This window comes from Amblyomma americanum, chromosome 6 (assembly GCF_052857255.1).
Source record: "Amblyomma americanum isolate KBUSLIRL-KWMA chromosome 6, ASM5285725v1, whole genome shotgun sequence".
NCBI classification, from domain to species: domain Eukaryota; kingdom Metazoa; phylum Arthropoda; class Arachnida; order Ixodida; family Ixodidae; genus Amblyomma; species Amblyomma americanum.
In genome coordinates, this window is record NC_135502.1 from 24,704,573 (window position 1) to 24,721,354 (window position 16,782).

The window sequence follows — 16,782 nt, forward strand, 5'->3', positions numbered from 1 at the left end:
TTATGTCTGAGCCTTCATATACTGCAAATGCTAGGATCCTACAGATCATGCCTCCGCTGTGCTAGAAAGCGCGCAATAAAAGGAAGGTTAACAATTGGTAGAACTAAATAGCAGGAAACCTTTACAAATAATTCCACAACTTTCGCTAACACGGTACTAGAAATGCACTAGGCGAACAAAAACGGCCTGAAATACAGCCCAAATTTAGCGTTTCTTTTTAATGTTCATGCGAAAGTGTCGTGTAGTCTTGTATACATTTGTCCCAACGGAAGGAGACGAGCCTAGTAATGGCTTTCTGAGTAGCCCAGAATAGTGGATTAGCGGACTGCTCAGAATAGCGGATTAGAGACCAGGCTAACCCGGCAATATTCTGCTGCAGCTTCTGTTTTAATGGTTAATCTGTGTCAAGGCCTCTCTTATTCAAAATCTGAACATGCAAACACATCATCTCATTATTTCTCTCAATGGTTCTCAATATGTACAATAATAGATTTACAGAAGAGCGTTTGCTCGGATTAATCTTTCAGATTCGTCCAACCGAATCTCATGTCATGGCGCTCTAAAACGCTGTTTCCACTAAAGCTCGACAGGCAATCAATAAATTCCCGTTATGCACTCGTTCAGACTTGTTTGTATTGAGCAACAGGGCAGTAGCCTAGTAGGTCTATTTTGAAGCGTTCGTCCTATACGTGACGACTTCTGTAAACAAACATGGGTCCCTGACTGTGCTACGCGGATTACGCAACGGCGGGCACATAAAGGAACGATAGCAAATCCACCAAAAGAGAAGAAACCTTATTCAGAAAGCCATTCCAGCGCCCGATGTCCATTGGCCATTCATGATTCAAGGCTCAAGACAGCCGGCAGCCGACGGCTAATACAGAAAGCGCCGGTCCGGGCCCGGCCACGAGCCGACAGAGAATACCTCGCATGCGCAATCTAATCTCCAAGCAAGAGGAAGCAAAGGCAAGGTTTTGATGCGATCCCTTGGCCAAACATGGGACGCTCGGAATCCATTAGAGCATACGTTGCCAGAGCGGGCCGGGGACTTGCATTATCGACAACACAGCGGACACTGCCTGCGTGCGTGTGTGTGTGTTTGCCTGACCCAAGCAGCAGCCAGTCAGAGCTGGCTAAGCGGGGGCTTATAGCGAACGCGACAGTATGTCTGTACGAGCGTTGCGTGCATTGGGAGAGTGGGGAGCGGCGCGGAAGCCGTCTTTGTCTTGCCCTTCCCCAATAACGGTTTCCGACGAGCAGAGCCGAGCTCCGAGGTAGGGCCCGGGCGGGCCATGTTCCGTGCGTTATTTGCTCGTTGCGGCTTCGGTGTGTGCCGCGGTGTCGGCGTGCGTGAGATAGAGGTGTCCCTTTGTCCATTGCCGGTGGTTCGTCTTCGGGTATGCTTTTGTAATGACTAGTGCGGGTGGGCTTCGATCAGTGTTTGTTTTAACAGCCAAAGAACGCAGGCTAATTTTGTACCCAAGAAAGAGTTCTAAGCGGCGAACAGCGAGAATAGTCACGTGCCTACAATGCCGCATGGTGGCTGTTTTTTTGTTTTTTGATAGGAGGAATGGAATCGCACCCAGCAAACAGTATTTGGTGGTGAACCGTCAGAACAACTGGGCTCTTGCATTTTCACATGTGACATTAATGAAAGAATAGAGGCATTCGCACTTTTTTTAGGTAAAACATAATGGGATGAGAACTGGAATAAATCATTAGCAAATAAATAAGATCCTTAAGTTGAGAATGTAATTGGAGCGGAACACTAAAACCCGGGGCGCACTTTTTAAGACGAATTACCCTCCGAACTATTCGCAACGTTGTCGGCTAATCAGGCATCAAAAGGTGGCCAAGCAACAAACATGTGACATGCAGATGCTAGTGGTAAACATAAAATCACAAATTTGCTTTACCTTAGGTGGTTTATTCGCGCAAGTATAGTTACTACTAACGTTTTGCGATGGAAGGCCTCTGATGGCTCCAAGAATCAGTAAGATCAGCTTCACTACAAGAATTTCACTACAGTCTGATACAAGTTAAGAACGAAGTGGCGAATGCCCTCAAAGGAGACCCTCCAGCTAATGGCGTCGACGGATTGTCCCCTTTACCGATTCTCCCTCTCCCTCTTGACTGACCTTCTTGAACCTGCAATTAATGAATTATTAATTAGTTTTTTGGGGGGAATAGAAATGGCGCAGTATCTGTCTCATATATCGTTGGACACCTGAACCGCGCCGTAAGGGAAGGGATAAAGGAGGTAGTGAAAGAAGAAAGGAAGAAAGAGGTGCCGTAGTGGAGGGCTCCGGAATAATTTCGACCACCTGGGGATCTTTAACGTGCACTGACATCGCACAGCACACGGGCGCCTCAGTGTTTTGCCTCCATAAAAACGCAGTCGCCGCGGTTGGGTTCGAACCCGGGAACTCCGGATCAGTAGCCGAGCGCGCTAACCACTGAGCCACCGCGGCGGGTGAACCTTCAAGCGTGAAATCGCGGGAGGTGACAGATGATTAGAGAATAACCATGGCTTAATTGGTTTAACCGTGGTATCATGAAAATTTGTCGCGCCATTGGCTGGAGGGTCTCCTTTGACACAAATCTGCCGCTTATTTCTTGAGTTGTATTCGACTGTAGGTGGAGTCCCTGGAGTATTAGTGACATTATGAACAATAAAAAGCAATTGATAATAATAATAACTCTCGAATTTTTTGACTTACTGAAACGCACGTTTTTCTCTATCTTTCTCGTTTTTTTTAGCGCATAAATTTTGTTCTGGCAGTACTGAAAGGACCTCCTGTTCCAGGAACAGGAACAATGTCCTCGAGAGGCAGACACGCCTCTCAGTCTGTGACACAAGCAACTTTTTTTTATTATTGCGTTCTTGTGCGCAGTAATGAACAGAACTAATGCGGAGTAAAAAATTGCACAAACGTCACCCGTGAGTCACTTATTCTTTTTTTGTTACGGCAGCAAAGGAAGTTGACCTACGACACCAGCAGTCAAACTGGTTCAAGACCGATCGCTAGCAACGAATTCCGCATGAGGAGCTTTGTGAGTACACGACTTTTGCTTCCAAGTAAGTACCCGAGTCAGAAACGAACGAAAAAGAACCACGGCATGGAGAATTGACGCCACCTGGGAGACACTGTCTAGCTTTGTTGGCAATCGCATTGCAGAGCGCTGCGTTTAGTTTCGAAAAATGCGCAATCGGCATGAAGCACAGGACGCTTGTGATAGCGTGGAGCTCATCCACATGATGTTGTGCCACTATTTTTAAGGCCACCGCACAAATTGGCAACTAAAGGTTATTCACTCGTCAAACCCAGAAAAATAGGATGCATGGCCATTGAGTAAGCGTATACACTCTTGAAATAGGAAAGATATGAAGAAAAGAGGTTTTGATTGGTATTTTATGACAGCATTTACTGTTTGTTGCTGTACGGTCAACCCATATAAAAGCACTTTCTCGGAAGAGTCTACGCACTTGAGGTCCTGCTAATAGAAAACATCTCAAGATATCGCGAATTGATGTAACGCTAGTGCCGAAATAGAATTTTTTGAATGAAGGAAACAACGTTGCAAAACATAATTTAGAATGAAAGCAGTTTTCAAAAATAGTTCTAAGATAATGAATTTTTACCTTAAGAGAGCATTTTTTAGCACCGAGACATAAAATTCCAGCGTAAACAACTATCTCAGTATTCCTGAATTTACTCGCCGGATACTGGGAGAGCGATAAAGTGCCCGCACCAACATCAAATGAGCAGCAAAGGTAATATTAGTGGTAACGCTGCACGAATCGCATTCATCCCGGTGAAAGTAATCCATTGATATAGAATTATTATTAGTAGCTTGATTTAGGAGTTCTTCAATTTGCTGACGCGTTTAGCGGCTAAAATGTTTCCTTGACTTTCATTATCTCAGTGGATTTTTGTTTGTTTTTGTCATTCAAAACATCGCTTCGATCTATTGTTGGATCTTTGAAACGTCCTTCATTACAGCTTACCCCTTAGAGCCGCTGCGGTGGCTGAGTGGTTACGGCGCTCGGCTGCTGGCGCGAAAGACGTGAGTTCGATCCCAGCCGCGGTGCTCGAATTTCGATGGCGGCGATATTCTCGAGGCCCGTGTACTGTGCGATGTCAGTGCAGGTTAAAGAACCTCAGGTAGTCGAAATTTCCGGAGCCCTTCACAACGGCGTATCTCATATCCTCAATCGCTTTGGGACGTTACACCCCCATAAATTTAAACCATTACAGCTTACCCTGCGTGTCTCCTATTTTCTCTTTTCGGGAGCCTGTGTTTCAGCTGTTTCAGTTCCATGTACGCAGCCTTCGCTCATTGCAGTATTTCTGAACTCACCCGTGCCTATAATCAGAGCCAATGTCGCCAATCCCTATCGAGGTAGTGTCAATAAACGACAGCACTCAAGACAAACGAGACAGCAATCAACACAAACCAGAGAAAAAAACGCACTACAATTATAAACATCTCTTATTTTTCTTAGTTCTTCTATAATTTATATTTTGAGAGGCGGCTGCTTAAACAAAGGTCAGCGATCACTTACAGTTCTCTGAAAACCAAACCAAAATAAAAAACAAACACAAAGAAGAGGAGCAGGTTTAAACAAATGCAGGAGAAAGAAAGCTCTAAGCCAGGCAGGGAAAAGACCAGCCCGAACTTCCTGCTCTCCTGCGAAAAGCCAGGACGGAGAAACCGCGGACGCGTGTTTCACCGCTGCTGGGGGCAGCGAGACGAGACGATGAAGATGGCGCCTTTTCGCTTGCGCGGGCATCTCGTGGCGCCAGCGGGGGCGCGCACTCCTCGCGGCGCCACTGCTGGCTCCCGGGCAGCATGGTCCGGACGGCCGCTGCTGGCCATGCCAGCCTCTCGCGATCCCGTCGCCGGCGTCGTCGCTGCACCAGCATCGCGCTTGCCTTTCACGCCGCCGGGCAGCAGCACGCTGGTGCGTGCGTGCGTGCCTGGGTGGCCGAGGTGAATCTCTCTCTGCGGGATGCATTAACATCCTTCAGGGCTACTAAATCAGGATAAATGATGACGCTCTCCGCCACGCGCACGCGGCTTGCTTGTGCTCCCAGGCGCCTGCGGCAGTCACTCTATCAACGCTTCCCCCCACTCTCCACGTGCGCTAGCACCACACTTTCTCTCTGCCCTCCCTCACTCACTCCTTCTTTTCCCTTTCGATTCCCTCTCATCTCAACGCTCCTCTCGTTGCTCCTCTTCCAGTCGTTCTGTCTCTCTTGCTGTCTCTTCACTTCCTCAGGGGCTTACTTCCCCGAACGTACACTTACATACCTTTATGTCTCTCCCTCAGAGCGTGGCGTCGTGTACCGCATCCCTTTTGGGTCGTTTTCGCTTGCAGCCGTTTTGAACGAACGCTTCCATTTTCCTTGTCTTCGTCTCATCCGTCTTCCTTGTTCACTGCACAGCTTTATTCACAGCCTTCTCTCTGCACGTTCGCCCGGTGCAGTGTTTATACACTGTGCGAACCTTGTCGACCTCCTGTGCCCACCGTGAGAATCTCGTATATGTTTCTCTCTTCGGCCGCAAGGAAGGAGCCAGTTACACACTTGGCGCGCGTGAGAAACGAGACTCGAATTTATTTCTGCGGCATCCAGCCTGCGTAGCTGGCCCGGATGAGTGTAAGAAGAAATGCGTTGTCGGTTCCTATTCTTCCTTCGCGGTCTTAGTGGAAAAAGCAAGCGCGTTATCTTCGGAAACATTTCGCGCCGCTCTTCTTATTTCCGCACACGTGGTACGTCCTTCGCTTTCCTCGGGAATGGCGGCAGTAATACTTCAAGGCAACAAAAAAAAACTACGTCTTTTTGAAAGAACTGTGCATAATTCTGGGCTGCGATTGAATTCCTGGAGGACACTGTAAATTGACAAGGCAAACTTTGAGCAACTGCTTTCCAAATACGAGGTATTTTTTGTCTTTGAAATTGTCTTTCTTTAATGCAAAAATTTACAGCTATGTCCTCAGTCGCTCCCTTGGCCTTGCTACTTGTTTGTGCAGAACATCGGAGGTTTCTGAGTGCTTTGAAAAAAAAAAGAGATTTCGATACATGCATTTGTTTGGCATATTAGAACTCCTGACCTATGCACGTCTAATAAAAAAAAGAAGCGGAAAAACGGACCTGTGCACGCAATGTAAAACAAAAAGAAACTTGAAAGAAATAAACGGAGTCAACGCGAGAAATATCTTTTTCTTTACAAGCCCTCTTGATGTGTTCTCTCTTCTTAATGCGATCGCACTGGTAACCTCATAAGGAAAAAATGTGATGTCGGTCATAAATTTTGCCAATTAGCTGGAGGAATGTGACGTCATAAGACCTAAAGTGAAAACTATGCATTTGAATGTATTTTCATTGCGTTCGTGTAGCCACCTCTAGACGCCTTTGGGAAAACATCTAAACGGAAGCCAAATGACCTGAAGAAATGTCTGGTTGTGTGCAGACAGAGGTGTAGGGGCACGCAAACAGAACCATAAATACATAAAAAAACGATGTAAAGGCACCAAAAGCTTGTTATGCTGTCGCAATGGCAACACATAATGTAATTAGAGGTCCCTGTGAATATTTTTAAGATCCTCCCTCATTACTGTTAGTTATTGGCTAAAAAAACACGTGTAACGTGTTAATGGGCGTGCAGACATCGTGAGAGCCGAGTGACAAAGTGTGTCTCGCGCCCTAGAAGGAATAAAAGCAAGGCCTCATGACCTCATGACGAGTCCCGACATTTTCATTCAGAACGCTATCGGCACGACTTTGGGTCCCCTCTAGACGGACACACGCTTCTGTGGTACCCTCTGCTTATATTAGATAGTCATTTATCGCTCGAATTTCTTCCTAAAGACGTCGTGTCTAGGGGGTGCCCGGCGTGGCGCGAAGCCTTTAGAGTAAAGAAACTCCCCCCCCCCCCCCCCCCCCCCCCCCCCTCCAGCTGTAATGGGAGACAAAAAATCAGGCACGTGCACTGGAGTGCCCGCCCGTCATTTTCGTGCTGCAGCCAGCTGTTGCCTATCGCTAAAGGACCACCCTATTTCTAGCTGCCGCTTCTGTTGTTTTTGTTTTGTTTTACTTCCTGACGAGAAGCAAAATGACTGCCCACCCTAGTGTGAACGCGCCATTGCCTTCAGCCGAACGGTTTCCATTTTCCTGTATTATAGACTGACCCAGAAGCGGCTCGCCATGCTCCTGTCTAAAACTATTCATCCAGCCGCGCCGTGACGTCATTCACTTAGATAGACACGTGGGTTGCATTTTCTGAGCGTAACGCATAGTTTGCCTAAAAAGAGAAGTGCTCATGTTCAGACGAAGGGAAGAAGAAATAATTTAAAAGCAGAAGCAGGTGCAGGAGCAGAAAGGAAACCAAGGGGATCCTTTAGGAAGCTTGGAAGGAAAGAAAAACAAATTCTAGGCTTCCACCTTCTCAATTTAACAGCGATAAAAATGAAAGAACGTGAAAACGCGGGCAAAGAGAAGGTTCGAAGAGCAGAGAAATTGAGCGGGAAATTCGAAGAGCACGTGGGCGTTACGGGTGATGGAACGCGCGTGGGCTCAGTTCACACGCCGCGCAAGAAGCACAGCTAATCAAAGGAAAGCAAAAGAACGCGCGGCGAGTGAGTGGAGGTTAAAAGGAGAAGGAGAAAAAAAAACGAAGAGGCGGCTTGTAGGCTCTTACTGTTCCTCCCTTCTCTGTCGCGAATCATTGCCGGCGGCCATACCCTCGCGCTGCTTGCCAACGCCGGGCGTAGATATCAAAGAGACTACCGAGAGTCAAGCGCAAGCAAATGTGCTCCGGCGTTTCTGGGAGGTATTTACCGGCAGCTTTCAAGTTCTATTTGGCTACACCGAACGCGGTAAATACGCATACGGCGAAATATTTCGGTGAAGGCGAGCCATAGGCATAGACCACTGAGAAAGTGTTCCTGGCGAAAAGCAGTAGGGAATAAAGATGGAAACGATATTATGAAGGCAGGAACGCACAACTGTTTTTGCCTTATAATGAAAGGAACATACAAGAAAGCAAACCAAAACAGATAAAGAAAAAAGGTCGCGTCGCGGAATAAACAACAATCGTTGGAGAAAACCAAGGAAGCTAACGCTGGAGGAGCACGCCATGAAAACGGAGGCGCGCTCCGATATAAGTATTTTTATGTCTATATAAATACATATACAAGGAATAAGCGGCTCGAAGAAAATGCGGCGAAAGGCGCCGAGCGAGAGCCAGCTGCGCTTGGCAGGGGCCCGCCACGGAGCGCATGTCCCCATAACTTTGCTTTGATTGGCTCTCTACCCCCCAACCGACGCCAGGCATGAGGCAGATCGGCCGTGCTCGGTGTGTGTGTTGAGGATGAGGGGAAGAGAGAGGGGGAGAGGGTCTTTGCCAGCGGCAACGAGGAGACCGACTCCAATCTGCTTATGCCTACCTGCCTCCCCCGGGGAACACCGGCGGTGGCATCGCGGAACGAACCCTGCGGGAAAGGAAGAAAAAAAAGAAAAAATACCTGAAAAGCAGCTAGGCGAGAACGACAAAGACACCCGAGCAAAAACGCTCAGAAAAGCGGCTGTAACGTAAGAGTGCAAGGATCGGCACAGGCAAGCTAGGGCTTGTCCGGGGCGGGAGGCTGTCTGTTCTGGCAGAAAGCGCAGTCTGAGGGAAGCTGAGTGGAACAGAAACGCACGTAAAAACGAAAGGCTTTTCAGGGGGCTGGAAACATTAAGCGAGGTGGAGAGAATGCGCGCAGCGTCCAAGAAGCAGCGTGATGCGCGGCGACGCGCCTTCCGAAACGGCTCGACATTCATATTTAAAAGCCGCTTTGCGCGGAATCGTCGGGAGCAGCGCGGGAGGGGATCAGACCAGTAGTCAGGGGAAGCAACAGCGCGCACCGCTGCACGGCGCGGATTCTTCATGGCGGCGTCGTGCACTTCTCAGCTGCCGGTAAAGCTGCAGCTGTGGAACGCTACAGTTCCGCGGCAGGCTGGGAGAGTTGAGAAAGAAACGGATCTTTTTTCTGTTTCTCGAGCTCTGCTTCGCTTCTCGCTGCCTGCGCCTCTGGGGCAGACGTGATTTAGCTTGTTTTCCGTGCGAATGGGGACCGGCGGCCCGCCCCCTGTTGCAAGGAGCGCTTCGGTTTTCGTGCAATTCCGTGCTGCGGCCCAGACAGCTGCTGTCCTTGAGTTGCCGGCCGAGTCGTTGCGCGCACCGCAGCCAGTCGCTCCTCCGCAATAAACACTGTGCGATTTAACGTCCCGCCTGTTTTGTCTCAGAAAGATATACCATGCGAAGGTAATTTGTTCGGCTTATATCCCCGTGTATAACAATGGGAACAAACAACAAAGCTCACGAAGTGGCATGAATTAAGAAACATCCTTTGTTTTATTTTACATTACAGTTTCCGAAGAAGCTCGGGCCTGTTACAACTTAGAATCATTGCTGTTAGCTTCTATGGTGGGCGTTCGTTAGAAATGGAGCCCCAGTATAGCTAGCTTGGCGCTTACCTTCTTTTCAATGCAGTGATGTCTGGGCTATATACATTCACATGCATAAGATGACGTTAAGCCCATATCTCTCGTCTCTATGCTGGGAAATACGGCAGAGCAAAATTTTTTAGATCGCGTTTAGTTTCACAGATTTCCAGAAAATCAGCAGAGATGTGACACATGAAGACACGTAAGTGCTAAGGCAACGGCCTTATTTTTCCATCGTTGTTCCACTCGGCAGCACAGTTTTCCTGCAGTATTATTATTCTGCAAACACGACATGATTCATTACAACTCACACCGACAGTATAATGTCTAGGTTGTGCACAGTAATGAATAAGAATACACTTTAATCGCACCGTTGTCGACCCTAATGTGTCTTCCTCTACGCTTCACCTTCTTTTTAGCGTTACGCTCAAGAGAGTATGCGCCTTGAAGAGAGGAGGCCTCGACGCTGCTGCACACATTTCATGAAGAAGCCCTGGCCGACGCCGGCTCCGTGGGAAAGCGGTGCAGCCGCGTGGGAGTAGGCGTTTCACGTTCACGTCGTAATCCGAGAGCGGCCTCAGTGAAATCAGAGATGAACGACGCCAGCTGGATACGGCGAGCAGAACGGGGAGGGGCGGCAGATAAAGAAGGAAGCTGCGCGAAATTGAGGAGAAGCGAGCGAGGCTTGCGCGCAAACACCACTAATCATGTCGGCCCGCCGGCCACTGTACGTGATTATAGGCGTAGCTCTGAAGTGTGGCGTCCAGAGACCCAAGCCTTGTCCTTACTGCTGGCGGGTGGCTGGCGTTCCGAGCGGAACTTTTGCTTCTGCCGCGTTCCGTGCCGCGTAGAGAGCGTGATAGCGGCGAGCCTGCTTTGTTTCTCGCAAGAGACACGGCGTGACGTGACGCGGAATGGGTGGCGTGCGGGAGTGGCCTCACGTGAAAGGCTCATAGTGTTACTCTTTGCTAACTAAGGACGTCGGAAGCGAGAGTTGGATAACTAACGGAGCCGCCTCTTCCAGAATATCAGGCAGCATGCAGTTATAACCGCATGAAGAAACGAACCTACTTCTGCAGAGGGAGCACTGATTTTCGGTGCACACACGGGAAGCCGGCACCGACAGAACCGCCCTACCACCAAGAAGGCACATATTATAGGTAGAACGCTTATAATGAACAATTGTACAAACTGGGACGGTCCTATGAAAGCACTGACTGTTGTGTCGTTTGTTTAAATCAATTCAGAACGGAAGTGGTAGCCTATGATCTCGAATTTGAGGGCCTCTTAATTTAGTTCCTTCTGGTGCGAATAAAGATTACATCAAAAAAACTGTTTTGATGAGTAAGAAGAGATTGTTGACATTGCTACATTCTTTCAATGCCCGTCCACCCTATTTGAGACAACTTTAAAAACAGAAAGCGTACGACGACATAAGGGCGGATCTAAAATACCCCAGTTTCAAATTACATAGGCGCATTTAAAATAGACTCGATGAAACTAGTTTTTAAGACAGAAATTGGTTAGCGTATCTGGACGCTAATCACCACTTTGAACTAGGTAAAAACACTTTAGGCGACTCCTACGAAATTAAATTTAAATCAGCGAACTGTCAAGTACAATGAGCTGCCATGACCGCCATTTTCTCTGCTAGTGCTACCGAGGTTTCTGTCTGGCTAATGCAATGAAAAACTGGGAACACTTAGAACCCTGCAATATTTCTTCCGTTGTTTGTAAACTTTAGTCCTATACAAATATTTTAATCGGCTGCTGGGAACGACTTCTCGGTTTCAACACCATGAGCGGCAGCCATGTTTAGATGGAGGCGAAATACAGAAAAATCCAGAGTTCTGTTATGTTAGTTTTTATTAAATAACCGAAAGTTCAGCGAGCCGGTAAAGAAAGTTATTGGAACCATTGCGAGACTTAGACACAAGGACATCAAGTAAGATGAACGAGAGCTGTAGCGCTTCTTGTAGGTTTTCTTTCTCTCATTGTGTCGGCATGTAACGCTGTGGCCCTAGTGTGCTTAGTAAAGAGCCCTGTCGTGAATAAATTGTTCTGATGCCTCTTCCTGCGGATGCTTTATCGCGATTTTTGTTGCTTTTAGAAGTAAAAAAAATTATTCGCAAAAACCTTAACCAAATATATTTTTATATGACACAACTAATGGCAAAGAGAATGTTGGGCACACATATTACTGCCGTTTATAATCCTGGCTACTGTGAATATCGGCTAGCCTGCCGTCTACGTGGGGCCTTTTTAAACCTTCGAGTCTACGTGTCCACCGAGAGGAGAAAGCATGCTTTGCACCTCCGCTCACGGGGAAGAAAATTGCTGGTCGTATTCTAAGCCGCATTTGGTTGGGTTGTTCAGAAGGGAGATTGGATGATGGAGACACCACCGGCACCTGTAACGAATATCATTATGTCACCGAAGAAAAACGCCTTTCTTCCCTTTGCAATAGTACGCAACCGCCTCTTCTGCCGTGGTTGGCCGGCCTCTGAGGAGAGCGGTGGCTCCCCTTTCCCACCAGAGAAATTTAGTTCCAAATTCAACTTTTGAAGTGGACGGAGGCCAATAACGCGACAATGTAAAAGTGATTGAAGCATAGTTAAAAGCTAAAATCCCTATGTAGGAGCCACAGGGTTTGAAGACCGCTTAAAGAGAGCGCGAACCCCATCCCTACGTGCGTTAAGGGCTCCTCTGCGCTCATTTAACTTCTTCCTGGCCACGGTAATAATATCGCGCATAAAGCCCCTTCCGTTCTCATACCCTAACTTCGTCTCTTGCTCCCTCGATATTGCCCTGTCCCATTCAGGCAACCTGTGCCCCTGCTATATCCCGCATTTAGGCGGTTAAATCGCACATTACTCTTGTTAGAGTAGTCAAGAAAATCTTGCCAGGAAGCGTGTCTTTATTCTTGCTGAAACAAATGTACCGCAAGATCAGAAAGCGAGACACACAGACGTTGCAATGGAGCACCGCACTGTTGTCTTTTTCGGCTATCTCTTGTTGTTGCTGCTTTTTTCTCAAGAATTTTTTTGCCAAATGGCCTACAGTTGTACTCGCCTAAATATTAGTAGAACCGCAAGTCGAACTAGCCCCATCAGCCGGCCAATGTGGCTGTACGCAGAGATGAATTGACGTGAACCTACGATGACGCTGTAATAACAGGTTAGCTAACAACGGGGAAGTAGTTAATCAACACCAGCATCTGTATTGATCTAAAATATTTTCATTTTGAGTTCCCTGAGCAACTCTTGGAGCAGAAACGCACTACCACAAAAAAAAAAAAAACTATTTCAGCTGGACACTTTTCTTGGCATGACCTATTGCGTTTATTTTCAGCCAGGAAATTTTTCTATCGATGGTGCTGCCTTAGTAGCCTAATTACACACAGAGAGAAAAATTCATGAAACGCGATATAAATTTCTTTTAATGCAAGGACTATTCCATTATATTTAATATTGCACTGCGTAACTGGCACAATCATAATTAAGCTGCACATATTTATTTAAGGATGCATGAAAATACAGCGATGAAATCAGTTTTTTTTTTTTCGTTGACGTTGCCTTTCATACACTTTTGACTGCTGTGTGCGCATATACAATGAGCAATGTCTGGACATTTGTAGCCGAAAACTTCGTGTCACTAACTCAGCATCCAACTCGCAGTAAATCACATGAGAAGCACTGTAGCACTAGTAATGGTTTCTATTTCGGAATTTTTCAGGGTATCGAAAGCTGCCGTGTAGTGAAAGGACATTCAATATTCCTGCTTCCTTTCCAACGATTCCTCTCAGGGCCCCACAAAGTTGAGAGAGTTGAGAACAGCGTTGCATGTTCAGCAGGTTGAAAGCAAACAATAAATAGGTGAAGAGCTCAGTCTCCCGGTGCTATTACCGTACCAAGATGCGGCAGTTGTTCGAGTAGCGTGAAGACGAAATAAATGGCGTCGCAACAAAACTGTACAAAACATTTCGCTTTGAGAATGAAATGCACCCACTTTGAGGTCTCTTCACCATTGTTCCTCCTAGGCACAAAATTGATTGTATTGTAATATGCTGCGCCTTGTTTTATGTCTTCCAATTTATTTAGTAGGGTTTCTACTACCTGGATCGAGTGAAGAGATGTGCATATATCTTGGAACCAATCAGTGAGCAGAAACACAAGAAGATGTGCGCTTTCCTAAGCCTGCTTGCTCGTTTCGTGTTATTTCTCCTAGCGCCTATCGACTCGCTAGAGTGAAACAGCCTTCCAACCTTCGTTTCTTGTAACTGGCGTTTTCGTTTCGTTTTATAATTCTGTATTTTGGCGTACGTCCGCGCAATGTTTTCTAAAGATTTTTTCACTCCTTCGCAAAGAGCGCGCGAAGATGAATTCGTACTGACCTTTGATCTCTACGCCCGGCCTTGCGAACTGCATGGTTGAATATCCCTACCATCCCTTGGCCTCAGTGTAAGCGGATTTCGGTGCTTTCAGAGAGTCGTGATCTGCAAACAAAATATGAACTTGAAGCACAGAGCACCCGCTCCCGCTTACCCCACGGAAAAAAGAAATGTACGAGCCTCGTTCACTTTTTTCCTGCTTTGCTAGCGTGCATGGAAAAGAGTTTAGAGCCTGTATTTTTGCTTTTTTCTTGTTATTGCAGCAAGGCGCGAACTTTTGCCACGCTCAAAAACCATCGTTTTATCTATCCTGGTAATATTAACCGTAATAGTAAACCAGTAGTAGTAATAGTACAAGTGATTTCTCCATTTCCGCTGCCAATTAACACATCTTCACTCTGAATTCTTACTGGCAACAACTTCGCCACCTTGACATATAGAGCTGCGGTGAAAAGAGCTCAACACGTTATTCTTTTATTTGCGCTCCAACAAAACGCTGCTAATTTATATGACTTGTGTATTATCCTTTTGAGTTTCTTTTCAGTGTTGTGGCGCACTTTTTAGGGGGGCACTACATGGGTTCATGGTCCATAGGGGCTTAAAGCCCGAAAGCGACCTACTACGAGAGACATCGTAGAGAGTGGCTCCGCAAATATCGACCTCCTGAGGTTGATTAACGTGCACTGACACCTCACAGTACATGGGCCTGTAAAATTTCGCCTTCATCGAAATTCGACCGCCGCGGCCGGGATCGAACCCGCGTCTTTCGGGTCAGCAGCCGAGCACCATAACCAGTCAGCCATCGCGGCAGCCGTACTGCTAGGCTACGGTGTATTGCCCGAGAAAAACGGTATAGTCGAGTTCTATGCGCGCTTTGCATTTCTGCTTAGTCGTATTAACCATTTAAACTGTGCAGTGACTGGCCTTGACCGTTTTCCAATTTACCACGCATTCATTCCAGCAGGAGACCTCTAAGCAATGGCTTGAGTGGTGATCAGCACTGAGAAAAAGAGAGAGAGAGAGAGAGAAGAAAGCCCTGAACTACTTCTCTGAAGCACAGTTATGCTGTGACAGTCACTAAGATGCACTCTGTGTTTTTAATATGACATTTCTTCCTTCGCTCAATTCGCCATCCTGTGCACCCCAGTCAAGGGTGATCCCATTTTTAATGAGTATTTCTTTCCCGTTTTTTTTTCTCTCGCTATGCAGGTGCAAATTCCATGGCTTGTCAGTAGGCAGGATATACTGCCGATAAGCATAAGCTATCATCGCACGCTTAAACGTGCAGTTATTGCATACAGCATTGGTTAGCGTTATCGCCGTGTGCTTCGCATGTGTTCAGCATGCATGGTCAGTTATTAGCCTGCTGGGACTGCAAGTTTCCTACTACTATCGCGCCGGGCAGTGACGGCGCATGCGCACGCTGTTGTGCAGCTATGACTCGAATACACAAGTAACAGCAGTTGCGTGCAGTCACGGCATGCTTAAGCCTTTTTCTGTAAAACTAGCCAAGCTTATTAAGTGCCACTCACCAAGCCCGTCTAAAACCCACCGGGGTGGCATTGTGGCTTTACCGTTCGACAAGTGATTGCAAAGTCGCGCCAATCCTGGCCATTCCGGCTGCATTTTGTTGGAAGCGCAATGCAGGAACGCCCGTGTGTTGTCCGATGGCAGCGCATGTTAACCAACCGCGAGGTGAACTAAATTGACCAGGGGCGATCTACCACGGTGTCTGTCATAGCCCATGACCCGCGTGGCCGCGTTAAAACTCACAAGTTATAACTTTTTAAGCGTGCCTCAAAAAATGTTTTCGTTCGCCTGGATTCTATCACCGTGCTCCAGCTCGCGCGTGCTTTTCATCCTCAATGCTCGGGAAAAAAAAAAAGAGTGCCCCCGGCTGGCGGCTGCGTTTTTAATAAACGCTGCCAAGTCCGCCTCTGAGCCCCCGAGTGAAGCAGAGAGGAAGGAAGACGACAGGCGGAGGAAAGGGGTGACTTGACGCGCCGGTATTTGAATTGCAAACTTATTTATTGCAAGAATACACACACACAGAGGCTGGCTCCCGAAGTTCTCCTGGAGACACGGGTCCTGCGCCGAGCCGGCGCCCCAAACCAAGCCCCCGGCGAGCGCCGCGTGTGCTACAAGGTAAACCCGAGCCCTTGATTGCCTTCGCATTTTCTGTCGACGGCAAACATTACTGCGCAGCGCTAGCCAAGTCCTGTTTGTACGCGCTGCAGTTTGGCTGGAGCCATTGGTATTTCTTTTTCGTTCCAAGATGGCTTTATCCGCATGAAAGAAGCAAGGAGAACATGTGCTCCTGACTTTTTCTTTATGTAGTTGTGAGGTACAAAGGCGGAAAATATCTCTGCTATTTTGTACTCAACACACTGCTGAGAAGTCTTTCCAACGGCGTTCAGGCGCATACAACCCATCTTCTAAAGCTCTTCCTCTTGCAAATAAACGTGCATTTTCATGAAAACTCTAAGTCCATATTATGAATCATAGATTGTAAAATCCCTTAAAAAGTTATGATCTCATCCTTTCCCCCATTGCCTCTCTTCCCATCTTCAATTTTTATTTTTACGTTTCGACTTTTTTCACCTGTTCATTTTTTGGTTCCTTTAGGCACTGCAGTTGAGAATTCTGAACATTGCCTCCACTCATGCACTATGATGCACTGTGCACTGTGATCATGCACTATAATCATGAGCTGGAACATTCGCTTATTGTTCACAGAAGGAAGGCCAGTGTCCGATATAACCCTCAGAAGTAACCTGAGGAATCGCGGCGTTCTGCTGACTGTTGCGGAGCGACATTATTCTGTCTCTTCAAAATAAAAAGCCAACGCAGCATTTAGACTATCTTTCGATATGAAATATGCACTGAAGAATAACTGGC

At 47.2% G+C, this 16,782-nt stretch overlaps 1 protein-coding gene across 4 annotated transcripts in view; it reads left to right on the plus strand.

The window, feature by feature from the left end:
* The window catches only part of LOC144136458 (protein turtle homolog B-like), a 356,448-nt gene that overhangs the window by 33,970 nt on the left and 305,696 nt on the right, over window positions 1-16,782 (plus strand). The window lies entirely within an intron of this gene.